Here is a 12241-nt window from a genome sequence, read left to right as displayed (position 1 = left end):
GTCTCGCATAAAGAGCTTAAGGCGGTGTGACAGGAATGCTTAGAGCGGAATCCAGACTGAAAAGGATGAAACAGATTCATTTGTTCCATATAATTATGCCAGTAGGTGTTTTTGTATGTGCTTTTCTAAGGGTTTAGAAAGAACAGGTAAGAGGGAAATAGGTCTAAAGTTGTTTGGGTCTGTAAGATCCTTATTTTTTGGAAGTGGTAATACCTTTGCACACTTTAAAATAGAAGGGCACACGTTTTGTTGTATGCTTAGGTTATAAACATAAGTTAGGGAATCGACAATGTAAGGTAAAGCAAGTTTTAGCAACTTGACTGGAATCTTGTCTGGACCCATTGACTTCTTATTCGCCATTTGTTCTACCAGTTTTCCTAGGAGGAATAGAAAACGTGTCAGTTTGAGTCAACTTTTGTCCACAGAATGTTTTTAATTTTTCAAAACAATCATCCGTATCAAGGGAATAATTCTGATTGAGACAAGATTTTAGGTTGTCTGCTAGCGAAATGAAGTGTTTGTTAAAATCATTTGGAGATATTTGTGAATGAGAATTGGTTGATCCCTTCCTAGATTTATCAAGAATTTCATTCACTGCTCGCCAGATTGTAGCTGTATCCTTTTTTTCCGAAATCAGAGAGAGAGAGAGAGAGAGAGAGAGAGAGAGAGAGAGAGAGAGAGAGAGAGAGAGAGAGAGAGAGAGAGAGAGGGAGAGAGAGAGGGGGGGAGAGGGAGAGAGAGAGAGAGAGGGGGAGAGAGAGAGAGAGAGGGGGAGAGAGAGAGAGAGAGAGAGAGAGAGGACAAGACGAGACAAGAAACAATCTTTATTATCAAGGGTATTACTGATCAAGGGTAATATACATGTATTAGCAAGAATATTAGCTTTTTTTTTACATCCAGCCTTCGTCCTGGTTGGGGTCAACTACATGTAGAAAAGAAGAAAAAATAATTAAAGAACTATCACAGCAAATTTTACACATCATAACTGTACATACAGATCAAAAGATGAAAAGAGAGACACACACACACACACACACACACACACACACACACACACACACACACACACACACACACACACACACACACACACACGGACAGACCGACAGACAGACAGACAGACAGACAGACAGAAACAGAGAGAAAGAGACATAATAATTATGATGCCTGGATGAACTCGGAGAGAAAGAACTGAAAGCGAGACTGAACACACCCGGACAGACAGACAGAGAGACAGACAGACAGACAGAGACAGAGAGAAAGAGACATAATATGATGCCTGGATGAACTCGGAGAGAAAGAACTGAAAGCGAGACTGAGAACTGAAAGCGAGACAGAACTGAAAGCGAGACTGAGAACTGCTGAGGCCGAAGTCGATGAAGAATATGACTGTTTTCCCCGTTCCAGGGGGGCCGGGCCGCTTCGCTGGGCAGACGCAGGCAGCAGACGCACCACTGAATTCGCGTGTGTGGCGGTCGGCGGCCGCGATGGTGTAGTAGTGGTGCGCTGTGGTGGGGATCCGCTGCGAAAGGGGACCGTTATTCGATAGCACACGCACAAAACTGCAAGCAAGCGGCGCTGGGACGGTTCTCGTTGAGAAGAAGGGGGGAAGTACGATTTGATCGTCTACGACCAGCGTGTGTCAATCTCTGTGTTTTGGGATTCTCTACTACTACTACTACTACTACTACCGCTACTGACTCGGTTGTGGTGCTTCAGTTCTGCCTTGTTTTTTTGTGCGTCAGTGTGCGTGTTTTTTTCTTCCTCTCAGTAAAAGTTCTTTATCTCTGTGGCTTTGAAGTTGAGTTCTAAAGCGAAAAGGAAAAAATATATAAACTACAGTGCGTTCATTGACTGCAGTGTTGTTTGTTGGGATTCTGGTGAATGAGGAGAGAATTGCTTGTGGATTTTGTGGAGTAATCGTGGTTTTAGGCTGGAAACGGTGGGTGCGATTCCCACCGACCGAACCGCGTGGCTAGCAGCCAGCGTGTTTCTTCGGTCGGCCGGTTTGTTTTGAAGTGTTATTCAAGTAGTGTGTGTTTCACCCTACTTCGTTCAAGTGAGACGACTCAGGAAGCGCGTGTGGTTAAATCTACACAGTTGTCTTTGTGGAAGGGATTACTGAAGTGGAAGGATTATAGCTTCCTGGCTTGTAAGGAAGTCCAGTGGAGCGAGGATTATACGGTGAAGACCTATCGGTTTATGTTTTGCTGTTCTAATCACCCTTGATGCGTTCGTGACACAGTCGCATCAGTGTTTGTTTACATCAACACCTTCTGCTTTTAACTGAATGAAAACACACCTGCAGGTGCCGAAAGGTGAGACTTACACCTACAAACGGATGCCTTTTGATTTCTGTGGCAGGTGTTCTTAGCAGGCCAAAGGATACAGTGAGTGTGAACCGTGCAAGATCGGACAGTACCAGCCAGCACGTGCAATTGGATTACTGGTGACCTCTCGTGTCTTCTGAGTAACGGCAGATCATCAGTGGATGGATGTATTGAGCGATTAGCGGCCAAGGTAAGAAACAATCATTATTGTGTATTAAGAAAGAGTGATTATTGTATCATCTCTTTCTTCTATTTGTCTTCGGACCTGACTGTGACCTTGACTCGACTGTATTCCGTTTCGTTTGTTCTCGCTTTCCTTTCCGACTGGGTATTATTGCTGAACTTTTACTTCTCAAAAAGTATTAATAATGATAAGATAGTACGGCTAGTGCCTAGTGCTCCCACTATAAATGCTACTACAAACGCTACTGAGTATTACTCCTCAGCCTTCCACTACTCCTACTACTACTACTACTACTACTACTACTACTACTACTACTACTACTACTACTATACTACTACTACTGGTGGTTATACTGCTGCTTATACTACAAGGCCTACTTCTATTAGTACTGCAGTAGCATCTACTACAACTACTACTAGTAGACTACTACTATTAGTACTACTAGTACTAGTACTACTACTACTACTACTACAACTGCTGCTGATTCTATTACTACTACTACTACTACTACTACTACTACTACTACTACTACAAAAACTACTGGTACTACTAAACTACTGCTAGTACTAATACATCTTAAGCTACTTCTGCTACTCAACACTGAATTTATATTACTCTGAAGTCGAGAATGCTTTGTGTGCTCGCTGGTTTATTTTTTTGATGTCGTTTTGAATCATCATCATCACTCATCATCACTCATCATCATGATCATCATCATGATCATCATGATCATCATCATCATTTTCATTGGCGTCGTCTTCGTTGTCAGTCATCGCCGACGTCATTGTCGTTTTCGCCCGGCGTTCGCTGGGTCACCATTCTTTTGAGTATTTTTTTTCTTCATTCAATTATTATTCAAATTCAGCGATGTGCATTTTATGCAAACGACACTCATAATACCATCATTTCATCATTTGTTATACCCTCCCTCTTTCCCCGAGTTTCAAAACATCACCCTAGCAAAGACCTACCACTTCACACGCCGCTTGAGTAAACCCGAACACAGCAGACCATGAAAACGACCTCCCCCAAGACTTGTATGAAGAGGGTGTTTCCCATCACAAGAAGCGGAAAGTCAGCCCTCTTTTCTTCGCTCTCTCAGTCTCTAAGGAAATATGATCAAATAGGTATCAGCTGGTTTTGTGAGGAACGGGACAAAGGCACGGAGGTAGGGTGGCACGCTTCGAGTCCTGGCAACTTTCTCACTGGCTGAAAGCAAATATTGCATGGACATGTTCAAGGGTTGTGTAAACTCCTGCGGCTTTTGAGAAATATATCTATAGTGTATCATGTTTATTCGTGATTCGTGTCCTTTTGAAACGACAAACTCGATCGTATTTTGGGTGGTCCCTAGTTTGTTGTTAAATAAAGTATAGGAACGTTTTGTTTGTCTTCCTGCCCGTGTGTCTGTCCGTGTGTCTGTCCGTGTGTCTGTCCGTGTGTCTGTCCGTGTGTCTGTCCGTGTGTCTGTCCGTGTGTCTTTCCGTGTGTCTGTCCGTGTGTCTGTCCGTGTGTCTGTCCGTGTGTCTGTCCGTGTGTCTGTCCGTGTGTCTGTCCGTGTGTCTGTCCGTGTGTCTGTCTGTGTGTCTGTCCGTGTGTCTGTCCGTGTGTCTGTCCGTGTGTCTGTCCGTGTGTCTGTCCCTGTGTCTGTCCGTGTGTCTGCCCGTGTGTCTGTCTCAAGTTTCTGCCTGCACATCTGTCGTCCAGTCTACATTAACTCTGAAATATATGTATCTGTCTCCGTCTCTGCCGTATACCTGCCTGAGTACCGGTCAATCCGTCTCTGTGTGTCTTTCTCTGTCTCTCAGTCTCTGTGTCTCTGTGTCTCTCTCTCTCATTCTCTCTCTCTCATCCTCTCTCTATCTCTCTCTCTCTCTCCCTCTCTCTCTCTCTCTCTCTCTCTCTCTCTCTCTCTCTCTCTCTCTCTCTCTCTCTCTCTCTCTCTCTCTCTCTCTCTCTCTCTCTCTCTCTCTCTCTCTCTCTCTCTCTCTCTCTCTCTCTCTCTCTCTCTCTCTCTCTCTCTCTCTCTCTCTCTCTCTCTCTCTCTCTCTCTCCAAGAAATCAGTAGTTTTCTTTCAAGTCACTTACACTACTATAAGAATGACATGATCAAAACAAAGGATAAACTAGATCTGATCAACCACCACTTGTTTCTTGTAGTTTTCTTTTCTTTATGCCCCCCCCCCCCCCTGCCCTTACCCCTCCAACCCCATGCCCTCTACGGTATTGCTTTCTTTCTGTTCCGTCATATTGTTTTTATTCCTTTGTTGCCGCAATATTGTCTTGTGATTCGTGTGAATCCGCTCGCGCTAATGTCAGCCTCTTATTAAATTATCCCTCCAAGATAAGCACAATAAATGTCAGTTCTTAGGAATGAATTTCTCTTTCTTGTTCCTCGAGGGATAAAAGGCCAATTTGAAAAAGAAAAGTGAACAGCTGTGTCCCACGAGAAGTGGTTTGGATGTCTGACGTGCAGTGGATTATAATTCGTTTGTTTGTGTTTACTTTGAGACAATTTACTAGGCAATCCCGAGTGTCTTGAACGAGAGTGAAAACGACACTCAGAGAGATAGCGAGAGCGAGAGAGAGAGAGAGAGAGAGAGAGAGAGAGAGAGAGAGAGAGAGAGAGAGAGAGGGGGTGAGAGAGTGTGAGAGAGAGAGAGAGAGAGAAAGAGAGAGAGAGAGAGAGAGGGGGGGGGGGGAGTGCAGAGAGTGAGAGAGAGTTTTTCTGTGTCGCAAATGCAGTTTTGAGCGCCACAGAAATCAGGACCGTTTCAGTTTATAATTGTAGAGAGGCAAGCCACAGGTTCTGGTACACCCGAGATTTGGTTTTAACATGCATATTAATATTTATTATTTTTATAAAGATTTTTTTTATATAATACAACATAATCACTTGGGACAACAGAACGAGATGATTATATTAAGTCAAGTGTGGCCGTGTATCCAATTTACACGAATTGCTTTAACAAGGTGCTGTCAAGTTCAACATAATCCTGCCTGATACCCTCACAGAAAATATCGCATCAAAATAAAGTATAAGCATAACCTGAAACTTGGCTGACACAGTTTATCATTCATTCTAAGGCGCACTTGCGGTCACTCGGGCAAGCAAATATATATATTCGTGTGCGTGCTTGCTGTTAAAAAAATAATTCTGAGATTCTTTCTCTATTCTTTATTTGGTGTTTAACGTCGTTTTCAACCGTTCAAGGTTATATCGCGACGGGGAAAGGGGGGAGATGGGATAGAGCCACTTGTTAATTGTTTCTTGTTCACAAAAGCACTAATCAAAAAATTGCTCCAGGGGCTTGCAACGTAGTCCAATATATGACCTTACTCGGAGAATGCAAGTTTCCAGTACAAAGGACTTAACATTTTTATACTGCTTGACTAAAATCTTTACAAACATTGACTATATTCTATACAAGAAACACTTAACAAGGGTAAAAGGAGAAACAGAATCCGTTAGTCGCCTCTTACGACATGCTGGGGAGCATCGGGTAAATTCTTCCCCCTAACCCGCGGGGGGTAATTCTGAGATTGAGACTATCAATTTTTGTAAGGTGGGGGGGGGGGGGGGGGGGGGGGTGTCGCAGAGGCTGGGGGAGGATCGAGGGTAAGGTGATTGTGGGGTCGAGACTGGGGTATGGATGAACTGGCGCTAATGAAATCACAACATTGTCTGACAATCTGGTAATGAAAAGTTGATGCATCACGAAGTGGTTACTCTTGAAAGATGTGATCAAAAACATTCACACGAGCGCAACACCTGTGCGGGCTACAGAAATTCCTTTCCTCGTGTGTGGGTGGCTTCCTTCTTCTCCTTTTCCTAATTTCCTTTTGTAATGAATTAGGAGAATCTCACCTGGTTATATATTTTCTGCTGGACTGTTAGCATGCAGACGGAGGAGTTAGGCAGGAACATGGCAGAGCATACACAAGCTTTCAAAGTTAAACAAACGCAAAGCGCTGCATAGTTGAGATCAGAACTGAATTAACTGAAGAAGAAAACAAACCGTTGATGCTTTTCCCGATAATAAATAAACGCGACAATGCTTGAAGTAATAATTTGTCGTCCCAAAAGTATACGGTAGTTGCAGGGTGGGGTGGGGTGGGGTGGGGGGGTGGGGGGTGGCGTTTTGGGGGGAGCGAACATTTAGAGGAAGAAGGTAAGTACAATGTCAAACACAATGTTCGTGACACAGAAAACATCTCCGAATCGTGACACACGGCGCAGGGAAGTGAGACAGTTATGGGAACTTCTTGTGTACATGTACACGAAAGGTCGCTCTTAAAATGACCCCTATCGCTTGTCTTCGTGTATAGCCAGTCATGGCAAACAAAGTATATATATATATATACATCAAGTCTTGCCACGGTTTTTCTCCCCGCAAGACAAAGAGAGACACACACAAAAGTAATCCTTTCTGTGTGAATGTATACCATGCAAGCACATCTTTCGACCGCAGAACTATACGAAAATAGTAAAGTTCGCCTGTGACGTGTTTCCAACGAGACAGTTATTGGGCTGCCACCGGACAGGCACGCGTTGTGGATTAGTCAGGTTTTAATGTGCAAGGAAGTTTTATGAGAAAGGACGACGCTATAATTCACCTTATTCGTGTGTAGCCGTGTGGCGATTTCATGTACTGTTGTCCCTCTCTTTTACTCCCTGTCTAATTATCTTCCCCTGACCCAAGTTGTGTCTCCCGCTAGGATTATTGTGTGTTGTAGCTAATTGTAGGTGTGTACGGGTGCGCGCGTGAGTCAGAATAATAGCGTGGGCTAGAAGAGTACCCGGTGTGATTTCGAAGTGTGAAGACGTGTCAGTGTGCGTATCTTGGATTGTGATGTTTTAGTTGTAGTTGAACGATGTTTGTGTTTCTGTAATAATCAATGCAAGTAGTGTAGTTTGGGCCATTATAACTGTATTTTGGCGAAGGAGTGATTCGAGGATTGTTTAGAGAGACTTTGTGTGTGTGTGTTCAGTTGTTGAACAAACGTTTTAGAGCTGGGTTTATATCAGCGAAGTGACTTTCGACCGGGATAGTAATTCAAGTTCCGACGAGTTGTGTGCGGCTGTATATTGAGGAAGGAACTACACTGCTTTCTGGTGTCTGCTTTCTGGTGTATGTTAAATAAAAAGTCACGTTATCGCAACCTCTGTCTTGGCGTCTCATTTATGCTTCCTGGCCTATTTTTCCCCTTCCACTCCACCCTATCACACGTGAATAATTTAAAAGAGAAGAGTATTCAAATGTCGGAAACGAGTTAATTTAAGGCGAGGATTGTGTGGGCAATGAACTAAGATTTTAGGGTTTCTGCTTATGCCAGCGCGTACAGTATTTTGTCACAAGAGACGATTCCGGAAATAACTGTCGGGTATTTATGAGTTTGGGAAGAGTTGCTTTTTCTTGTTTCTCCTTGCATTTCCAAAGAAACCATGAGGTCAGTTACACGTGATATTGTAGGCTAGCTTCAGTGTTTCTATGGAAACAAGAAAAAGCAACTCTACCACAACCAAAAAAACCTTGCGATGAGTTATCTCAGAACATCGTCTATTCCATCTTATGTTCTCCTTCTTTCTGTCTCCGTGCGTACCACCTTGCTTGCCCGGCTGTCTGTCTTTTTGTCTGTCCGTTTGTCCGTCCTTGAACCAAATTATACACTCTGAACCAACTCGTTTCAGGAGACGACCTACCGTTTAGCGTAGTCGGAGACCTACTAAGAATGCGTGGAAGCACCTCGAAGAAATCAAACGGAACAAGAAATTCCTCTGATAGGAAAAACACCCCCGTCAAGGGAAATAACCTTCTCAGTTGGTGGCAGTGAGAATGGTTATTTCCCTTTGACCAACGGGGGTGTCCGTCTATAAGTCGTTGTATAATTTTAATCCACCAATAACTCCCTAACCGTGTGTTTGACTGGTCCGAATTTTTGTAAGGACCGTCTCAGGAATGTATAGAACCTGTTCACCAAGTTTGGTGACGATCGGTCCGTTCATTCTTGAGATCTACTTGCGAACACAAACACCGCCACAAACACACAAACACATCGAGTGAAACCTATACACACCCCTATACCGGCGGTGTAAAAACAGAGGGTCATTGAGAATACTTCGTTATACGAACGGGACGGAAGGGTGCCAGTTGAATGGATTCGCCGAGAGAGAGAGATAGAGAGAGAGATATAGAGTGAGAGAGAGAGAGAGAGAGAGAGAGCGAGAGAGAGAGAGAGAGAGAGAGAGAGAGAGAGAGAGAGAGAGGCGGACGGACGGACAGAGACAGACAAGACAGACAGAGACAAGAAGATCCCGCGACAAATACACAGAACAAACACAGTTATTATAGAGACAGAGACAAAGAAACAAAAAAATACAAAAAGAGCCCATGACTTATGAACCATAGAAAAGTGAACAAGATACAGTTTACAGGAGGCTCCCTGCATGTCCCGGACCTATAACCCAGGGCCGGACCCAGGGGGGGGGGGGGGGGGGGGGGGGGTTCCAGGGGTTCCGGAACCCCACCCCTGGAAAAAGCATGTACCTTGCTTTGAGTGTGTGGTTTTTTTAGGACTTTTACTAGTTTTAGCACCAAAACAATGCTGCTCTTAACCCTCAAAACAAGGCCCAGAATGCACCAGATTGCACAGATTTTAACCGTTTTTCAAACATTTTCCGGGAGAGCATGCCCCCGGACTCCCCTAGTTCGCGCGCCTGGCTTCGCCACTTCGCTGATTTGCCCCCCCAAAAAAAGGAGGAACCCCCCCCTACAACTCATTTGGTCCGGCCCTGTTAAACCAATCAGCCGTCGATCGCACCAGCCAGCCCCACCCACACACACCAGACATTTATTTCGAGGGTGTCGTGCAGACGTGACTGATTGGCCTCTTTATGCCCTAGTCTGACAAACAAAGCTCTTAAGCGGCGCTACCCAGACACCTAGCTGGCCGGACTCACCTGCCTTTGATTTGACACTGCAGGTAATTGTACCTGTGATTTATGTCACCCAATCACCGGTTCCTGTATCGATGTGTAATCGGCGGTTGATTTTTTTTTTCTATTGATTTTTTTTTTTTACCGCCGAGTGCATTGTTTTGTGTGGGTGTTTTTTTCGAGTGCGTCAGTTACCTGATGTTGCAATATCGCTCCTTGATATGCTGGGAAGGAGTTAGTCGTTCGATTACATAAATCACTGCTTTAGTTTGGTGTGTGCAGGTGAACGTACTTTCCCCCTCTCTCTCTCTCTCTCTCTCTCTCTCTCTCTCTCTCTCTCTCGCGCGCGCGTAATTTTGCGGCTTCCTGTTGAGCGTTTATAAAGGGCGCCAGTTTGTAATATCACCAATGCACGTAATACTTGTTGATTATTTGATTCCATAAATCACTGAGGTTGGCATCATGCAGTCTGAAATGAGCGCTCGATCATTTCTGCCAGTCTACTTTGGCCGTTTCAGGCTTTTCTTGTGTCATTTGCTTCTGTGATCTTGAGAACGCAAGGAGCCTCAGTGTTCGTCAAGTTTCGGGTATATTAGTTCTCAGCGTTGCCTCTGTCGTCGTAGTTTATATACATTTGTTTGTCACGTTCCAGGAACTGACAGAGCTCGCCAAACTTGTGACCATGTTTTATATACGAAATATATATACAGAAGTAAAAAAAAAAAATTAAGAACGTTCTTGAAATTAATGGAGGGGGTCCTGCGACCCACTAAACATGAACAGAGCGGTTCCTGAAACGCACATCATGTCCGTTTTCATGCGTACCGTCGTTACTCAGCTTACTGTATTTCAACATTGTTGTTCAAGATCTGTACCGACGGATATATATATATATATATATTTAATCAAACCGACAAGACAAACAAGGTTTTTGTAAAAGTCTCATGCAGATAACTTCCAAAATCAGCATTGCGTTGAAATGAGCGCTCAAAAAGATCATGTGTCGGCGAGGAATCTGCATGCCTTCCGAAAGCAAGAATAATGTATATATATCCTGCATGGTCTTTGGACCCTCTGGGTTTCCACTGAGGGGGTCCTTAAACCCCCTATGCATTATGTTAGGGGGTCCGAGACCCTTTAGGTGTGGCTTCTTTGGCGAGCCCTGAACTGAACTGCCTAAATGCTTTACTTCAGAAACCATGAAGTAAAAATAGATTGCTTTTTGCTTTTCACGCTTTAGCCGGCACTTGCACGAAACTTCATGCAACTACAAATTATTTATGTATTAAGGAGATTTCTATAGCGCATAACTAAAAGCACTATGCGCTTTTATTCCAATACGTTGCATCCAGGCCATTAGGCGCGTTGTTATTATCCTTTCTTTCGATACAAGAAATAAAATAAAAAGCCCACTAAAACAAGTTTTATCCGTCTTTTCATGCTAATTGTGTGCATCGGCCCTCGGGCGATATGACGTCATTTAACGATGATCAAACTGTAACCGTCATTGTCCCACTCGGCCCAGTCTTCTCTTCTCCTATTTCTACTTCTTTCCCCCCGTTGCATCTATACCGATCCGCCCCGGCCTTTTCACTGGCGAAAACCGTTCCTTCCTGGTCGGTTCCAGTCGAGTTTTATCGATTAGCGCTGGCGTGACATTTGTCTAAGTTTCAGGTAAAAGCCTTTGATCTTTTCAGCGGCGTTGTTTGTGAGCGAGAAGTGGTTGTTTGTTATTCAAACAATGTCGCACGCGAAGATGATTCGTTTGGGAAGCTCTGGAGGGCGACTTCAAAGAGTCCAGCCGAACAGGGTGTTATTTGCCGAGCCCAATTACTTAGCCGTCGCAGACCCTTGTTCTGGTCTCGTCTCCTGGGGTTGTTTGTTCACGCGGGGATTTACATATTAAGCGTTTTAGCTTGGAACTGGGGCGACAATGTTTTGTAGGGGGGGCTCGGTCCTGAAAGCATAACTTCTATTTGTGTCGCTGTCGATGAAGGGTCTGTAATAGCTGCCCGTCGCAGTTTTTGATCAAGTATTGACGACTTGTGCACTGGAGTGCACTGCGTGGTATTGACGGGGTTTGATTTCTGAAGAGCTGTTAAAACAATCTTTCAAGAGTTGTTGTGTTCTTGTGGTTTGTTTCATCTTTCTTTTTGTAAGCCGAAGCTATGCTATTTTGGAGAGGCTTGAGGTTGGGTGGGGATGGGGGGGGGGGGGGGGTGGGGTGTAGGTGGGGGCAGGTCTTTTTGAAAGCTGAAGCTATGCTATTTTTGAAAGGCGTGGGGTGGGGTTGGGGGAGGGTGTAGGTAGGGGCGGGACAATATCGGTTTGGGTTTTAGGTGTGTTGTATGAATTTAGGAGGGGTAGGCACATCTTTGTGTCTCTGTCTCTGTCTTTCTTTGGTTGTTTGTCCGTCCCACTAATAGTCTCTTGATAGTGAATGTGGACTGAGTTTTAACATCAAACAGTTTCCAATTCAAGTTTAATGGACGCAGGTGGGGGAAGCTGAGGCTAATAATTATTTAAGTTATTGAGACATCCCAGTGCACTAAGGGATTTATAGAGCAAATCGAGAAAATTCATTATTGAACGAAGCGCATAGCGCTGAGTTCAATAATTATTTTCGAGATTTGCTCTATAAATCCCTTAGTGCACTGGGATTGTTTCAATAACGATATTGTCAGTACTGCCAGAGAAAAAAGAAGATTCAAAACGCACATTTTGCAACGCGCATTTGGATAAACGTAACTGTGTGGTCAGGTTTGTGTCACTGGATCTATTTTTGTGTGG

General features: G+C 44.2%; 1 protein-coding gene across 1 annotated transcript in view; it reads left to right on the top strand.

Moving 5' to 3' along the window:
* Nucleotides 1–1383: 1383 nt before the first annotated feature.
* Nucleotides 1384–12241, top strand: part of LOC138951912 (uncharacterized) — a 162577-nt gene continuing 151719 nt past the window's right edge. The window contains exon 1 of the mRNA XM_070323472.1: nt 1384–2520. The gene's annotated coding sequence lies outside the window, so the exon portion shown is untranslated. The remainder of the gene's footprint in view (nt 2521–12241) is intronic.

The sequence above is a fragment of the Littorina saxatilis genome, linkage group LG17 (genome assembly GCF_037325665.1).
Source record: "Littorina saxatilis isolate snail1 linkage group LG17, US_GU_Lsax_2.0, whole genome shotgun sequence".
Taxonomy (NCBI): domain Eukaryota; kingdom Metazoa; phylum Mollusca; class Gastropoda; order Littorinimorpha; family Littorinidae; genus Littorina; species Littorina saxatilis.
This window is presented reverse-complemented; position numbering and strand designations above follow the sequence as displayed.